The sequence below is a fragment of the Apium graveolens genome, chromosome 9, assembly GCF_009905375.1.
Source record: "Apium graveolens cultivar Ventura chromosome 9, ASM990537v1, whole genome shotgun sequence".
Lineage (NCBI taxonomy): Eukaryota > Viridiplantae > Streptophyta > Magnoliopsida > Apiales > Apiaceae > Apium > Apium graveolens.
This window is the reverse complement of record NC_133655.1, coordinates 289,480,678-289,488,671: the sequence shown is the minus strand read 5'-3', so window position 1 is coordinate 289,488,671 and position 7,994 is coordinate 289,480,678. Positions and strand designations below refer to the sequence as shown.

Here is a 7,994-nt window from a genome sequence, read left to right as displayed (position 1 = left end):
GAAATTAAATAGTTAATTATTCAAATTGTTAAAAATAAATAGGCACATTACCTAGTGTAAGTATCAACCAACTACCCTATTGATCATAATTTTAATATTTTGGATACATTTTATTTTATTTATAATTGTATGGTACAATATAAATTCTAATTAAAATTTTAATATTTCTGAATTTTTTATATTTTCCAAAATATATCTACAGTATCTCCCATATGCATGCGTTATTTACTTTAATATATATGTTAGATTCGTATGTAAAATAATTTTAACTTTGAATAATATATCTTTAGGAAGGCATAAGCAATTTTTCGATCAATGAACGTAATAGACATACTATTTTTAGGAGATTGGTAGATTTTAAATCAAATAAATATATTTTATCATAATTCTCTTTAAATAAATAAAGGTGAGCGGCTTGTTTGAGCGAACAAAGTTTTGAAAGTAAATTAATAAAAATTTGAATTTATAATTTTAAGGATGTGTTTACTTTTTTTAGACCCATACATGGGTACATATGTTCAAAAAATCCGAAATTCGAAATCCGACTGATCCGATCCGGAAAAAATCCGAAAAGTCTGATAGGGAAAAAAAACACGGTCCGATTCAATCCGGCCCGCATACCTTAAATTGACCTTTTTTTCTCGAAAATTCGGCCCGGCCCGAAGCCTGAAAAGCCCGAATAAAAGCTCAGGTCTAAACAAGCCCAGATAAAAATCCGGATCTAAAAAAACCCGGATAAAAGTCTAGTTTGTCCCGGATAAAACCCGGGCTTTTTGAAAACCCCAATTAAAAAACCGATTTTTTATATAAAATTTGAAAATATAAAATACTTTTATGATTTTTATAATATTATATTATAAGTGTCTAAACTACTATATCTGACATATCAAAATATTATTTTCTCCGGTATTTAAATTACTCATAATTCGAGTTATAATATATTAAAATATTTTTTTAATATATAAAAAAAACCCCGAATAAAATCCGGTTCGACCTGATCATATTTTGATCTCCCCTCACATGTCAGAGTCTCTTTCACTCATCTATGCCTCTCTCAATAATATACACTATCCTAATCATCGTCATCTGATATACACTATCCTAATCATCGTCATCTTTCCAATTTTTCGTCATCTAATGTACACTATCCTAATCATCGTCATCTTTCCAATTTTTATAAGTAGTGCTAGTTATCCCAAATATCTTCTCTAACAATTTTACCAAATAATGTGGCCGACACATGATTGATTTTGATTCGTGGATGCATATAAATGCACGCGAGGTCCCATATTATTATTAGGAAGATTGTCAACTATTCATATGACACATCAAATTTGAAAAAAAAATTGGGGTGAACGCTTTCGCTCCTCCCCGATTACAACGTAATGAAGATATTCCAATCGTGGAGATCCCATATAAAGGTTAGAGACATCAACCGGAGTCAAGGCAAGAGCGAGGGATAGTGTGGCATGTGCACTAATCAGGACGCACCGAAAACAAGATTCATCGCGATGATCTGGAGATCGAAAAGCAGCGAAGGAGGATATCCGATTTGAAAGAACGTCTAGGAATTCACTTGAGCACTGAAGATATGAAGATGTTGATTCTGGAGATACACTGGGATGGAGGTCAATATGAGGTGAGGCCTCAAGCACATGCTAGTGCGCCTCCTATGCGGAAGAAAGGGCTTCTCAGAGACAAACACACCCTTTCTGAACAAATTGAAGAAGCCTTGAATACACAAAAAATGAAAAAGAACATGAAGACACTGGTCGTAGAAGTGATGTTTGAGAAAGCAAGGCAATATTTGGGATGATTCGTATCAGCGACGATCAAGAAAGATGAGCTTGTTCTTATGGCTTATAATAAAGGAAGACTACTGGAGGATCATCAAGGATGGGTGAGGCGTCAAAAGACCAACGTTCAGGATTTTACCGGGTCTTAACCGCAAGTTGTTGCGCCACCGTAACTGCGAGATGCGATAACACCTCAACCTCAAATAATTATGCAATATCAAACTTATATAACGACGAAACATGTTATATTGCTGCAACATAATATTTAGGATACGATGGGAGTAGGAAATGTCAACGTGGATGACTCAAAGAAGCTATTGATGCACCTGGAAGATGGTAGATCATGGTGTCAGCACAACTCATTTGCCATTCACTTCAGCAGTAAGGGAGGCGCTCTTTAGATAAGTCAAATAAGAAACATGAAAAATATTTCGTTTGGAAACTATAGACATTTAAGTTGAAGACATGGAAGCTGAAGACATTGTTGATGAAGACATGAAAAGCGAAGGCAAAACCTTGATGATTGAAGAAGTAATTTTGAAAGATCTTTGGCCGGAAGACTTTCAAATTGGAAGGATGACAGAAAGATCAGCGCAAGAGCTCGAGGGCGAGAAGATGGAATATGAATTTGATTCCAGTTTATGTATGTTTTTTAGTTTATCAAACACAGGAGTTATAAACAATAAGTGGAGATAATTTAAGTAAGACGCAATTTTAGCCCCTTGCCCGCTTACTTATATTTGACTACAGTAGGGCTTAACCTGAATAGCAGACTAGCAGAATAAAAGTCCTCATATCGTAAGGGGTAGGTCATGCACTAGAGCGCATTGCGCTAAAACGCAAAGCGAATTATATCTGACTCGTCTTTAAGTGTTTTTCAAAACATGAAGTACAAAGGAAAATTCGCATAAAAGTCGAAGACAGTTTTCGAACACGTGAAGAAGAATGAATCTTTCTAGAGGAGCTTCATACCCCTGGGCGCAGCCTGAAGCTTACTGAAAAAAGTCACAAGGGGTGCTCTAGGCGGTGCTAGCCACAAGGGGCGACCATTTTTAACGACCTTTTGCGATGAAAAGTTACGATGAGAAGTTGTGATGAGTGTTTGCGATGAAGGTTTACGTATATCACAATAATGTAGGCTTACGACAGTCGGCACGGTGGAGGTTTACAACGATCGTTAACAGCGATGGTCATTTACGACGCAAGATGAACATTGATGAAATCTCTGTGGAAGAAGATGTTTTACAACTTGAAGGGACTGAATACGATCATCGAAGAACAAGAAATGACCCGAGTTCCGAAAAATATATCTCTGGAGCCCTAGGGCGTGCCCCGGGGTCCTTTGGTTGCATGGGATGGTCGTTTTGCAATGCAGAATGAGTAGGAAAAGAAGATTGCGAGGAAGGTTGTTTTACAACTCAATCAAAGAATAATTAATCAAACAAACGATAGGGATGAGCCTCTGGGGGGCTTCAATCCCTTAAGGCGGGCCCTAGGCGTCCGAAGGAGCCTCTAGAAGGTCTCGAACCCCCAAGGCGTGCCCTCAGAATGTTCAAAGCGTTGTTCTAGTTCTTGCGAGTTATCCTCGTAAGGGAGTAATTGTTAAAAATTAGTGTGCGCTTTGGGAGTTTTGTCTCCGCATTCAACGGGTTCTCATCGTTTGGAGACTTTTGGGGTTATCTCGTACTTTGCACTTTTACGTTTGGAATCACTCTTCATGTAGTCTGGTGGGTTATCCTCATCTGGGGTGAGGATGCGCTTTACCATTTGCGGTAAGTCCTGACTATACCTGCGATTATGATCGACGTAGATATCGGTAAAAGAGAGGATATCCACCGGCCGTGGAGTTTTCTTATCCGTAAAGTTTCGAATTCGTAATCAAGCCATTGGCCTTTTTTCACTCGGCCATATCGTTGGGTACTCCTAAAGCAAATAGATGTTCGTGTGATAATAGGAAGTTGGTTCAACAACCCCTGTTGGGTCTCGAAATGAGAAACCAAATCCATATCGGTTTCTTGTTTTCCAAGAGCTGCGTAGGGTTTGATTCTCTATAAAAAGAGGTATATACCCTTATTGTTGGGGGTTGAAAACGAGAGCTCCGCACGCCATCACCAAAAACCCGCCCCAATTCATCATCGACATCATACTTTGACGTCTTCAATAGCGAAAAATCATCATCGTAAATCTTAATTATGGCAAAGTATCTCAAAAAAATTTAACCAAATTTTGCGTTAAAAGTAATCACGAGGATAACTGACAACAACCAAGAAGAGACTAATTAAATTCTAGCACCAGCCAGCTTGTTCTTGTTTTACAAACAAAATTACAAGAGATCAAACTATATCTATTATTTATGCAAAAAAAACTAGATCTACTACACTGTAATTTTACAATTAAACATCATCCTACTTAGCAAATTACCTACTTATATATATAATATCTGTTAACACACAGGTACATCTAAATTATACTAGAGCAACTCTCTCATCATATTTTTTGTTTGATAATTCTTCCACATATGCCACAGTGCCTGTATGCTAGAGCCAACTGCGTGCACAGTTTGTCAACAATGATTAGCCTGCAAATATGTAAAAGTAAAACAGATGTTTCTTCATGTTATATATAAATAAATACATTTTACAAGTATTGCACGGAAATAAGATACCTTAGTTTGGAGAAGCTTGAGATATAGTTCATACAAATTTGCAAGAGTAAAATTGTTCAATAACCCTGGCATTTTCCGGAGACATCTTCGCTAACATCTGTAATCACTCATATATTATCATTAATTAATATATAAAAAAGATAAATTAAGAAACTGACACCATTATGTCGCTAGAATTTCAATATGTGCGCGCGCTATGCATATACCTCTAGTAGCACTTTAATTGATTTTAAATAAGTAATTGCTCCATCGAGTATCGAAGCTTGACTAACCTGAATTTTTAAGAAGATAAATAAGAAATTACAATTTGATAAAAATATATAGATATACTCCCTCCGTCCCAAAATAAAGCTCACTTTCAATTTTTAAGCGTATTTTAAGTTGAATAAAAAAGTACTCCCTCCGTTCCATTAAATTCTATACATTACTTTTTTGGCACATTTTTCAATACTCATTTAAAACATAACTCCATAATGTTTTTAAATTTTTTTTTTCCTGAATAAAAGTTTTATGTTTAAACTTTTATTCAAAAAAAAATTAAAAAAACATTATAAAACTATACTTTATAGAAGTCTCGAAATACGTGCAAATAGTGAACGTATAATATTCAACTGGACGGAGGGGAGTAGTTTCATAAATTATTTTTAATTTTTTTTCTGAATAAAACTATACACATTAAATTTTAATTTAAAAAAAAAATTAAAAAAAATATACGGAATTATAATTTTAATACACCTAAAAATACGTTTAAAAAGTCAAAGAAATGGGAGGCAGGGAGTACATTTTAATTAAGTTACCAGAATAGCAAGACTTGTGTCCCGTGAACTATATGTGCTTACCCTGTTGGTGGGTGGTATGAGCTCTTGCAACTTTTTCAACTTCTCTCCAATCTTACCTCTACGCGTCTGTGCAAAATTACACACACTAAAGTAAATAATGTGTAGTGCATCTTCTCCAGGACTCAAAAACGTAAGTGTATATATACCCTCTCGGAGAGATTACGGGCTTCGCGGAATGCCTTTTTCTTTTTGGATGACGAGACGCCCTCTTGTTTCTCCGTGCAAGTTTGCTCGTACGCGGCCACCTTCCGAAATTTAAACAAGAAAATGCTTCCAGTATAAAAATTGGATATAAAAATTTTCAAAAAATTAAATATGTGTATTAAGTTAGGACTAAAATGAATCCCCAATATTTACGTAATTAACATCAATTAAAACATCTCATATTATTTGTCATTTCATAATTTTATAAATAATTTTATAAATAATTTTGTGCATAATTTTATAAATAATCCCCCGAGTCCACCAGTTCGTTATTTGGACATTGCCCGATGCAACAGGGTCACCATAAACTAAGAGCAACTTTAATAGACCTCGAAAGCAAACCCCGCGAGATTGGAAAAATGCAAAAATCTTCACCAAATACATAAATGTTTCGCAAGTAGCGTTAGCTGTAACAGATTAAATTAGTTATTTTAACTAATTAATTGAGTAAGATGTATCATTAGCGGAACGAATTTAGATATTTTGCAAAAACATCTAGTAAATTGATATTTTAATTAGGTTTTTATATAAATGTGCTGAAAAAGCTCCTCCAAGTAGGTTTTTCAAAATTAACTTTTTGAAAATGAACAACAATTTCTAAAAACTAATTATCAAACACGAATATAAAAGTTTGCATTTGGTCAAAACTCTAATTTAATAAAAAAATTATTTTTTTATTAAAAAAACTAACTTTCAGTTGGAACATATAATTTTCTATCAAGTTTTAAAAAAATATAGTTTATACATATTTTGACAATTTTGATTGTCAACCATTGAAACAAATAATAATGAAATGCCAACAATACCGGAGAAGTAAGTGCAAATAAAGTATTACTCTCTCTTTCCCACCGATTTCTTTATATTAGGGGACGAAAAATTAAAATAAATTTTAGAACTATATTTTATAGTAATCTTGAAATAAATGCCCAAGAAAAAGTATGTAAAAAATCTAATTGGGATATTGGAGTAATAATTATGATAATTGAACATATTTAGCTATTTTGATTGACCCCACGCACTCGAGATGGTCTTACACAAGACTATTTGAGACTGCTTTGAAGATGCTCCCAGCTCCTATAATTGAATAAAGATGTTTATGAATAGAAAATCTAGTGAAACCACCCCGACAAACGACAATAACTGTCGTCGTGTACCAAAAAGGAGACCAAATTCAGTGAAAAAATAAAGAAACATAGTAGCACTAGCATCTACATATATCGGCGCACCTCGGTATTTTGACACTCGCCTTTCTGTTCTTGTTTCCTTTTCCGATCATTAATAGTTTGGCCATAAGTTGGTGCTGATATCAACGATTCAGCTACCGAAACGGAATCTTGGTCTGTAGCCGTTTTTTGATTACTAATAAGTTGATGTATCCACCACGCTGTTCTTTCGTTTTCTACCGGAGGTTGACCTAATTCTAGGTCCTTTCCTATTTCCCGTAACGCCTCCTCTTTGGTCCTGTATGATTCATTCCTGCACACAGTACAAGTTTGAAGATTATAAGCACAAACAGTAATGCTAGATTTTCATAACTATAAATGAATTATGAGTTGATTTTCAATGTATCATTACAAGTTCATTAAATATAAGAATAAGTACTTACATTTTTGACATATCCATTGATGTAGCCGTATTAAACTATTCCTCTTTTGGCTTTCTGGAGAGTACTAGCTCCAAGCTTAAACTGCGGAAACTGAAATGGTACAAAAGTATACATATGATGTTTAAGGTGGACACAGTACACCATCATACGGTCCTTATTTTGCCTTTTATAGTGAGATAGTTGTAGTCTTTAGAGGTGTACGATGAACGGCTCATCCGCATCCAACCGCTCAACCGCTCACAACCGAATCGTATTTTACGGATAATCGCGAAACGCGGGATGATTGTGGATTTAAATTTTAAAAATCGCTCATTCGCGATTTGGATGCGTTTTGAAATCTTGAAAATCGCAAAATCGCAACCGCAATTCACAACATATATTTATAATAAAATATATTTTCAAAAATGTAGTTGATATCACAATAATTAATAAGTATACACATTTATTACTCCCCCGTCCCATTTTGTTCTTCCTCTTTTGACTTTCGGTACTGTTCACGGTAAGCAATTGATTACTAATTTACGTCTAATATATAATATCAAACATATCATCTCGTTGGATTCGTATTTATGAAATTTTTATATTTAATACTAATACGAATTTAAAGATATTAACAATCAAAAATGTGCATTGGCAAACGTGTCCAACACAAATATGAAACGTTTTTAGGGACGGAGGGAGTAACTAATCTTAGGTTAACGTTAAGATTTCGTTCATAATATTCACAATCATTATAAGATATATAACTAAACAAATGAAAAATGTAATCAACATGTATTATTTTTTATCCTTTTCTTTTTTATTTTCTCTCGCCTCCATATTTTTGTATGTTTTTAATATTTTTTGCTCCACACGAAGCATTAGTTTGTATTTTATTTTTGAAT

The 7,994-nt window shown here is 34.3% G+C and overlaps 1 long non-coding RNA gene across 1 annotated transcript; it reads right to left on the bottom strand.

Moving 5' to 3' along the window:
* Positions 1-4,222: 4,222 nt before the first annotated feature.
* LOC141683594 (uncharacterized) lies at positions 4,223-5,350 on the bottom strand. Its single transcript, XR_012560364.1, has 4 exons — positions 5,301-5,350; positions 4,668-4,733; positions 4,462-4,558; positions 4,223-4,374 (listed from the first exon to the last, which is right to left on the bottom strand). It is a non-coding gene; the product is annotated as an uncharacterized LOC141683594 (long non-coding RNA).
* Positions 5,351-7,994: the final 2,644 nt, after the last annotated feature.